Raw genomic sequence first — 9,931 nt, 5'->3', positions numbered from 1 at the left:
AAAATTGTCGTTCCTTCCCCTTTCCCCTTATGCACAATTTTGAAGCCCGCGCCTCTCTGTCCCCTTACACACTGACACACCACACACACACACACACACACACTCACAAACAGAGCGCGTATATGCAGGCAAATTTTGCACTTGATATATACAAATAAAAATGTGAAACTCATTCGTGTGTAACATAAACTACTAGAGGAAATAAGAGGAATAAAATTCCTTAACCCCCCTTCCTCGCCCCGCCCCCCGCCCCTTACCACCAGAGTGGCATCATCTACTACTACTACGCACCCCACTTAAATGCGCGCTCCCCTCCCCCCCGCGGTTTGTCACGTTCGCGGTTCGCGCGTTGTGTATGCGGAATGTCCTTGTGTATTAAATATTTGAACCATTTATTAGGCCACGAGTAGGGGGTGGGGCTGGCGACGACCAGCTGGAGGATCGCTGCTGCACCCACACATATACACAGAAATGCGTGCGTATGGGTTTTGTGGGAAATGCGGTTAGTTGGGTGGATTATGGTGCTTTCTATGAGAAAGAGCATTAACTACCGGTGGCTGAATTAGTCAGATGTACGAGAGAGAGGGAGAGACAAGATGCAGCACACACGGGACACGCGCGTAGGAGTGTAGTACGTATTAAGAATCAAATTATAGTTAATGTACTTTAAACAATTTAGAAGTTCATTTGAGCCCAACAGCAAACAGCAAGTCACGAATCGGAGCTGCCACATTTTTACCGGCTGGCTCAATAGACATAAAGAAGAAGAAAAACACAGAGAGAGAGAGAGAGAGAGAGAGAGAGAGAGAGAAGATGGCAGGTCGTACAAACATCTAGGAGCCACCTACCATACTTTTGGCTGCAAAATTGCTAAAACAGAAGCACTACACCGCGTTCGAACCGCGTAACTATCGCGTAAGATGATTTCTCCACCACCAACACCACCACTCTCGACACACGGTTGTCCCCGTTAAGCATAAATTCCAGCATCAAGTATACAAAACATAAATAAAAAAAAAACAAACAAACAAACATAGCAGCATATTAGGGTTCGTGCTCAAATGTGTACCGCACACAGACAGACAGGCAGACACACACAAACACATCTCCGCTGGCCTAAGCCTAAACTGTTGCAGCACCGTAAAATGCTACTGTTAGCTGTACTTGTAATTACATGCAATAGCACGTTTAGGATGCAGACGGAGTTCTCGTTGTGAAGCTATGAGCTTTAAATGGAGTGACATTATTGTTTTCTTTATCGTAAAACAGAAGTAACAACACACACACACACACCCATACACATGCGAACACGAATGAAGAAGCAGAGAAATAGAAACTTTACTACTTTCCAAAATCACTCCCGCTACTCCCGTTTTTCGAAATTGATTTCCCCCCGTTCCCTGTCTGTAAGTCTGTCAAATTGATATAAAATGCTACGTGGAGTGTGTTCTTTCAATAAAACAAAACAAAAAAAAGGTAAACTTGTGAAACGGTAACGCGTACACGAACATGCGAACAAATTGATGCGAATTAGCTAAGACATATTTCACCTTTGATTATCAATAACAATACAAAGAAACAAAAGCAAAAAAAATAATAATTCCAACGAAATTTCAAATAAACAGCGATAAACACGTGTTTGCTTATGAAACGAAGGCACATTGATAATCCTTTCAAACAAGCTCTCAATTAGAATGTAATACTTCTCGCTCTCAAAGAAATTCATCCTATAATTCAAATTTTTAATAACGGAGAAAAGTAAGAAAAAGATGGATACTAGAAAAGAAAAAAATTAAAAACACAGTACGATCACTGAGCAGCAGCAGCAGCAGGAAAGGTAAACTGAAAGTAGCAAACAAAAGAAAGGTTCGAACCGATTTCTCACGAAGCAACACAGATGAGCGGAGAAAACCAGGAAACGTTTACCAAACGACAGGGCGGGTGCGCAAACGAGGTGTGCAGAGTGTGATGAAGATTTGTCCGGGGGCTGAAATCAGAACAAACCGCGAATAGAGAAGCATTTAAAGCAGTAAAGCGTTCTGCTGCAGTATGTACTATTGAAGTTATTGAACCATATGGGCAGGCAAACGAGGCAGACGACTAATCCCGCCAGGCCGGTAAGAACGTAACACACACACACACAACAAATTTCAAACACACACAGATACATACAGACACAGCCATACCTACTCTGCCATGAACGCCTACTGAACACACACCGCCAGTTGAACGATACCCAAAGAGTAATTCCGCGGCCGGAGCCAGGATCGGCCTCTTCAAAAACTCGGCCACAGCCACGGCCGCCGAGGGTAGGCCACGAGGCCACGGGACAAAGAATAAGATAACAGATATGATACGCATGGGCTCAATCACGTATCATATTCAATATAAACGGAACAAGTAATGAAATATTACAAACACATATTATTATGCTAGAGAAAAGAAGAAAAATGAAAAGAAACGTAGTAGTAATTAAAGTAATATTTAACAAACAAACAAAAACATAAATAAATAATTATGAACGATGAATCTATAAACGTAAAACAAAAAATAGAATGCAATGCAAATCCAACACACACACACACACACACAAATGAATGAAACAAAAAACAATACTACTCGTGAATATCTAAAAAAAAAAAAACAAAAACGATGGACAAACGATGGGGTGTGACTATGCAGTAGCTGGGGGAAACTAAAGTTTACCACCTTCCCCGACGGGCTTTCGACGGGTTCGACGGGGGGAAAGCTCGCTTCGGGTTCGGGGGGGGCGAACAGGACAGAGAAGACCACATACGAACGGAAATACGGGCGGAGCCAGGCGGAGCCAGGCGGGTACGATTTTGCATTCGGGTGACAATCAGCCATCATATCCCGGTTGTATCGTTGGAGTACTCTACTATCTCCCGTCCTAGGTTATTAACCCCCCCTCCCCCTCCCCCAACAAGCTCTCTTGCTCTTCATCTCTGCGGGTTTGTTTAGCCTTCATCCCTGCGTCCATGCGTGTTTTGTTTTTTATTAATGTCCCACGCGTAAAACGCCGTTGGTCCTTGACCGCGTGACCGTGGGCCACGTGGGCTCGCCCCGATTCGCCAAAACTCGCTTAGATAGTAGAAATTTGCTACGTATTCGCTGAAATGGTTGTTTGTTCCGGGGCAGACACAGACACTTCGGGGCAGAGATTAGATCAGGGCGCCCTGTTAGTTCGATAGATTCATTACGCGCTCGCCCCACAGCCACAGCTGGTTCGGATCTTCATGTTGCTCACGTGTTGGTGTTTCGGTCTACCGTTTCCTTTCCGTAGCGTCGGGGTGGTGGTGGCGGGGGGTGGTGTGGGCGAGTCTGCCAACCGTTGATCATTTTAAAATGCAAGCAACACATGAAATGAAACAAACGGATCGAGTCGAGGCACAGAAAGAAGCAAATCAGACAAAACCAAACCAAAACCCGAAACCCAAAAACAACAAAGCTGAGCTGCAGCACATCGACTTAGGTTATTAGGCCTGCGACTGTGACACGACTTGAAAACAGAATCTCATAGGTCACCGAATCCGTTCTCCCTCCTCCCTAGCACCTTGGGCACACACACGCGAACACAGCATTTGTGAACGGTAAAATCAAATCTTGTGAGACGAAATCGAAACATGACCGCAGCCGCTGCTGTCGATGGGTGACTTTGGACGGTTTGGATGGGCAGCAAGGAACAGGAGGCTGTAGCAGGTGTCAGCGCACGGATTAGTACGGATATGGACCGGCTCATCGCCGCCTTGTGGTTGGCTTGTGTAGAGGCCGAAGGATCTCAGGTGCGATCCCTCCGGTGCACCTATTCACTCGGCGGTGGTGCGAACCTTTCTGTGTGTGCGTGTGTGTGTGTGTGTGTGTGTAGGTTTGCAGACATGTGTATGTGTGCGCGCCGTACGGATACCGCCACACAGCCCCACATTCAAGATTAGACAAAAGGACGAAAAAAATCAAAATCCAAAAAACCCGAGAGCCAGATACCCGTAGAGAGGATATTAGATAGATCGTAGCAACATTATTTGTAACACACACAGACACACCCACACGCAGTCAACACCATCAACACACACCCCCCTCATTCGTGTATATTCGTTTTCCAACGAACCAAACAACCAAGGAACAAGGCAGCCGGAAAACAAACAACACAGTCTAGCCTAGCCCAAAAAAACCTGAACTTAACAATAGTACGCGAAGGCATGGCTTTTAGAGTACGACAGAACGCAAGTGAAATTTAACACCCACACACACACAGAACAAAACAAATCAACAAAGCAAGAAAGAAGGACACAAAACTTTAGGCATTAAGAGATGTAAGCAATCGAGAGATAGGAAAGGCCAATCACCGGACGCAACTGGAGAGGTTGCGTGTTGGATGGGTGCGCAAACGTTTGGACCTTGGGTTGGGTTAGGTAGTAGGTGGACAGCGGAGGTGAGAGTAGACGAGGGAAGTTTCCACACAGGGGCAACCCGAAAAACCGAACAAACGCGAAAACGAAACAAACCGAAAAACAAAACGTTCAACAGAAACAGTAAAAAAAAACGTTTGCTGTGTGTGGGATGATATATGAGATGGACGGTACGGGTCGCGTCAGTTCGCGCCTCGATGCCGTCGATTTGTGCTGACTACAAAAATATGAATCACTACAAAATAAAAGAAGCAAAGCAGCAAACAAAAAAGGTGAAAAGAGGAGAAAAGAAAGACGAAAGAAACAACAGACACACACACACACAAACACACGCATACATACATACAAACAGAACAATTAGGCAGCGAACTAAATATATATAAATATATATATATATATATATAAAAAGAACAAAAACCAAGAAAACCAAAACGCGCGGTAAAACTTAATAATTTAGCTACGACAGACACATCATAACAGATTATGCCACCTAATCGTTTGTTATTATGTTTGTTACAGGGTAAAATATAATCAATCACATCCTTCGATTCAGTCTGTTCTTTTGTGTTTTATGACCTCTCTCACCCAACTCGCTACTCCACCCTCGTGATTTTCAGTGGCTCGGTGGTCAGCCATCTATTTTGGTGAATGCATCAACTAAGTACTGTGAATTTTCCCGAGCCATCCATACGATTTGTGTGCATTCTGACGCGCCATCGCCGATGAGGCGACACTTTTTCTCTGTTATAACACTCCTCGTCTTGTCCTCGTGAATGCCTCGTTTCTGGACCGTCGACGTTTGGGCACACTGGAAGGCACGAAGGATTCACCATTTCTCCCAAACCCAAAAAGGGCAACCCATACCGTTTCTTCGCGTTTCTACTCGGTAAAGGAAGGTAATTGTAGTGGGATCCATGTCCTCGTCTTGGTCCATGGCATGCCTTACGATGCATAATTTCGTCTCATCGTCCGTAATTGGTCGCTTCGCTGGAAGATTCGAAAACTGTCGCATGGCTTGCATAAAGCAGCCCGTTTAATGCCTCGGCTGTCTCCTGATCGTTTATGTTCCGATTGTGTTTTCGAGGTGTAAAATTTCATCGCCTATTTGGCAGCACGACACCTTTCAAACAAGTTGGTATTATGGTATGGTATCGATAGTTGTTAATGAGCGCCAATTGATTGCTGCTGCCCAGCTTCGGGCGCCTTCTCTAATCGCTCCGATTACGGGACCTTCACCACCTTCAAAAGAAACTTTGCGCAACGACCCACGCCCTCGAGAAGACCCACAAGGGGCTTTAATTACCCTGTGCTCCGTGCTCAGTCAAATCAGCAAAGTGCACAAGGACTGCGTTGTGTGTGCGTGTGAGCTGTCCCTGTAACCATCTCGAAGCCTTCGCAACTAGGTTAACGAAGCGGATCTGGGGATCTTACTGTTACATCACCTCAAACAATCATATCTATTAAACTACTAATCGAATTACAGTTTATGGAACGGACTACGAATGAGTACGAACGCATTTGCTATTCACTTAACTGGAAAAGAAAACAATCAAAATGGAATTCAAACGTAACGGTGTGTTTACATTGTATTAGGTTGGGGAAAAAGAAATCCATTATTTTCTCGGTGGAAGGGTTTTATTGATCAATGTCTCACAAAGTATCGATCGCACAGTTTCAACTTTATACTCGCTTTAAAACTGACACTTCACATTTGAAAAACTGCTTACACTCTTATTTTGTTTGTTCCATTCGTTTATGAGATACAGGGTATTGGCTATGGAATGTCGAGTTCCGTTCCGAACACAAGCCATTTCAGGGGAATCGTTACTGCTGCTGTTTCATTTGAAGAAAGAATGGTTACCATGTTCCAGCAGATGGTTTCGGTAATTCAAATGAAGGTTTTTTTTTCTTATGTATTATAGAGACTTTGAGCCACCGATTCGAATGAAGTGATTTCAATCTGAAGGATAATTACCATCCTGGTGCAGTGAAATGGTTTGAAGACTGCAGAATTGCAGAAGTTGTGCGATGGAGAATCAACCCAGACGAAATAACCATTGGCACACACACTGAATGTATCCCGAGCAGAAATTTGCCATCGTTTTGAAACAAAGGGAAAGATTCAGGAGTTCCGAAAGTAGCTGCCACATGCCATTTAGCAAAATGCAAATGAAACATTGCAAAACCATTTTTGAAATGCTTCTTTAACGGCCTCAAAGAAAGTTGGGTTTGTATCGGATTATCACCGGCAATGAAAAAATGGTATATTTTGAGCAACCTAAGCGCAAAAATTATGGCTTTTACATAGCCAAGCCAACGCATCCATTGCACCATCAAAACGTTTCGGTAAAAAGCCGCTGCATTTAGTTTGGTTGACCAGGAGAGTATGGGTGGCCGACGACGAGTAGCATGTTCATGGGGTGAAAACAAGGTTAAACGGTGAATAAGGATCGATACCGACAGCAAATCATTGATTATAACTTTGATCATTGATGGAAAAACGACCGGAACGGGCGCGAAGCGCATACCACTTAAGTCACGGTAAGTCATGAAAAACGCAACAACAAAAATCGTTTCTTGGGAAACGTTATCGCCCCCGCTGGTATTATGCGGCCCGGCCTCCGTCACATTATTACTTTTTTGCTTCAATGGCAGATGCAGTGCGGGCGTAGCACTTCACTAAGTATGGAGATGTCGAAAAATGAGGCAACGAATGGTTTTCGGCGAAACAAAAGAGGGTTTTAAGAGAAGGAATCCACAATTTTCCATAAAAAAATAAAATATGTTGAGATTCTTATGAAAATTTCTCGGTTTTGCTTCCATTCGATGAAGACGCGGACACCTCCTCCAGGAACAGTAATAAATCGTAAATTTTCTGTGTCATCGTAGAAATGTTTCATCGTCTATCGACTACGCGTTGTAAGCACACACTATTATACATCGTTATTTAGCATATCATTTATTTCACCCTTTTTGTGCAATTGAATCAGAAGTTTAATGATCCGGCGATTTTTCTCCACTACGACGGGACATGTCTACAGAAATATTCTTGTTATAAATTAATTACTACCATGGACTTATCATCATAAGTGTTTATTTTATTTAAATGTATCCTCTCTTCCTATCGTTTTCGATTTCTTCCTTTTCTTTTCTGTCTCACTCGTTCGCACGCTCTCTCTCTCTCTCTCTCTCTCTCGCTCTCGTCCTGTAGTTCTTACGTTTGCTTCTGTTATTTTACTTAAGCCCACAGGAATCTTACTCGCACAGTAGAGTTGTGAAATATGTAATATGTGTATATTAAATGTAGTCCTCAGCAATCTCTATCGTCTTCAGTAACAAACAAGATTGATTCGGACATGTTTTCGTCCTTCATTCTCGCTTCTTGATGATGTATCATAATTTTCATAATTGATAATATAGCTAAGAACATATAAAAAAAATTGTGAAGGCTTCGTGGTATAAAATTGCTTATCTCTCTTGGATCATATGTATGTACAATTTTAATGTATGTACAATCGTTCGGGAAACCGAACACAAAATGAATTAAAATATATATACCAGAGACCTTTTCCACCATGGTTTTTCGCTGATCTAATGCCTATTGAAGTATATGTATAGGTGATACTAGCTAGATAGTAGAGTCTGTGTGTTTTACGTTCATTCCCGACGTTCTTCTTGTTTATTTTGTTCCTCATATAGCTATCCTTTCTTCCGTAACCTTATGCTGCCATAAATTAACTTATCCACGGCATTCTACTATCTTAGTGCTATCATCGCTAGAGCTCTCCCTTAGCGCGTTTTTACGACTGTGGAGCTGTTGGTAGGCTGTTCATTTTTAAAACAGTAACACGACGATTGCAACGTTTCATCTTATCTAATGTGCAATGACCTTTCTACACATATATTTCCAAACAGATGCACTTGCTGGCTTCACTGTTGCGCTTACACTTCTGCCATCAACATTCGAGTTCGAGTAGTATATGAATGCTTTTAAGATGTTCAACTACGATACAGAATGTCCTGTGAACGTGCCCAACCTAATAGTAGTAATGTATACTTAATTTTCAGTCCTCATATTAGTGTGACTTAGTTTATTTACAGCTCATTTCCATGCCACTTCACTTTTCATATACTTTGATTAATCCATAGATAATAAAAAAGTACCTGCATAAGTTTATACACAATAGAAAAAATTTATTCTCGCTCGAATGGTCGATTGCGGTGCCTAAATATATTATATGGAAGGTAAAAGCCGCGCTTGAGTTTTCGACAATACTACACCCACCCGACGTACTTCTACACCCAATTACTAACGAAAAGACCGGAGAAACGAATTTGCAAATCCGAATGCTTGACCGCATTAATATGCTACTTTCGCTATCAATACACTAAATTAAAGCATTTGGTTTTCCTATTAACTTATTGCTAAAGCACATGATGTATTAGTCAAACTTTATTAGACAAGCCGAACATAGTAAATGAGGTATGCTAACAATAAACCAAAGTCGCATTGGATTAGACCAGCCGAACGTAAAAAAATAAAATATGCTAACAAATATACAGTAAAGACAAGGTGAAGGGTTACGTAATCCAGAATCCTTGTACATATATGGGTAGATAGTGTTGCTCTTAATCTTCTTTGACAAACATGATAAACGCAAAGATGGTTAACTATTAACAGCAAACTTAAAGTACGTATTTGTTATAAATACCAAAAGAACATCATGATGAATTATAATGGTTGCGTAGACATAGTTAAAACATGGATAAGATCCGTGGTTTTTAGCTTACGTTTTAAATTACGCCAATATTTTAGCCATTTCGCAATTATTTTAGCCATTTCCTCTATTCCCTCGCAAGGCCGTCTACTATCATAATTTACTGTTTCTGCTACTGTTTTAGTGTAGATATATCATCCTAACTAATCCCTAGCTGAAGACTATAATTTTAAGTTCCTAAAGCGGATATGGGTTAACATACGATAGGCACACCTCCCTTCCTTTTTCTGTAGTATGTACATATTTCCTTTTTTAACTTTTGCTTCTCTTCTTTTTGAATTGTCAACATGTTCTTTTATGACTAAACATTTAAGCATCGAACTATTTCACACAATCGTTAAAAACATAAACTAGTTAGACAAGCATCGAATCCAAAAAATGAATGAAAAGTGACATGAAGCAAGTATCAACTTTTCCCAGCTACCGCTCGCTCACCACTTTTCATTCGTGCCCTTTATTATCCGTACACACGGAATCGGAGGTCTCATCTCTTCGCAGATCGATAATATTTGACAAGCATCGAATCTAAAATATGAATGGAAAGTGACATGAAGCAAGTTTCAACTTTTCCAGGCTTTCACTCGCTCACCACTTTTTACCATCCTTTGTGTCCATCATTATCCGCGTACTCGGAATAGGAAGTCTCATCTCTTCACAGATCGGTAATATCAAATTGCAAGGAGTCCCTATATGCTAGCCTAAATCGTGGCTTAATACTTATTACTA

The 9,931-nt window shown here is 41.8% G+C and overlaps 1 protein-coding gene across 1 annotated transcript in view; it reads left to right on the top strand.

Moving 5' to 3' along the window:
* The window catches only part of LOC131213968 (calcium/calmodulin-dependent protein kinase type II alpha chain), a 4,814-nt gene extending 2,164 nt beyond the window's left edge, over positions 1 to 2,650 (top strand). The window contains exon 1 of the mRNA XM_058208228.1: positions 1 to 2,650. This exon is cut by the window's left edge and continues 2,164 nt beyond it. The gene's annotated coding sequence lies outside the window, so the exon portion shown is untranslated.
* The last annotated feature ends 7,281 nt before the right edge of the window (positions 2,651 to 9,931 follow it).

The sequence above is a fragment of the Anopheles bellator genome, chromosome X, assembly GCF_943735745.2.
Source record: "Anopheles bellator chromosome X, idAnoBellAS_SP24_06.2, whole genome shotgun sequence".
In the NCBI taxonomy this organism is placed as follows: domain Eukaryota; kingdom Metazoa; phylum Arthropoda; class Insecta; order Diptera; family Culicidae; genus Anopheles; species Anopheles bellator.
The sequence above is the reverse complement of the archived record's forward strand: the minus strand, read 5'-3'. Positions and strand labels throughout refer to the sequence as shown.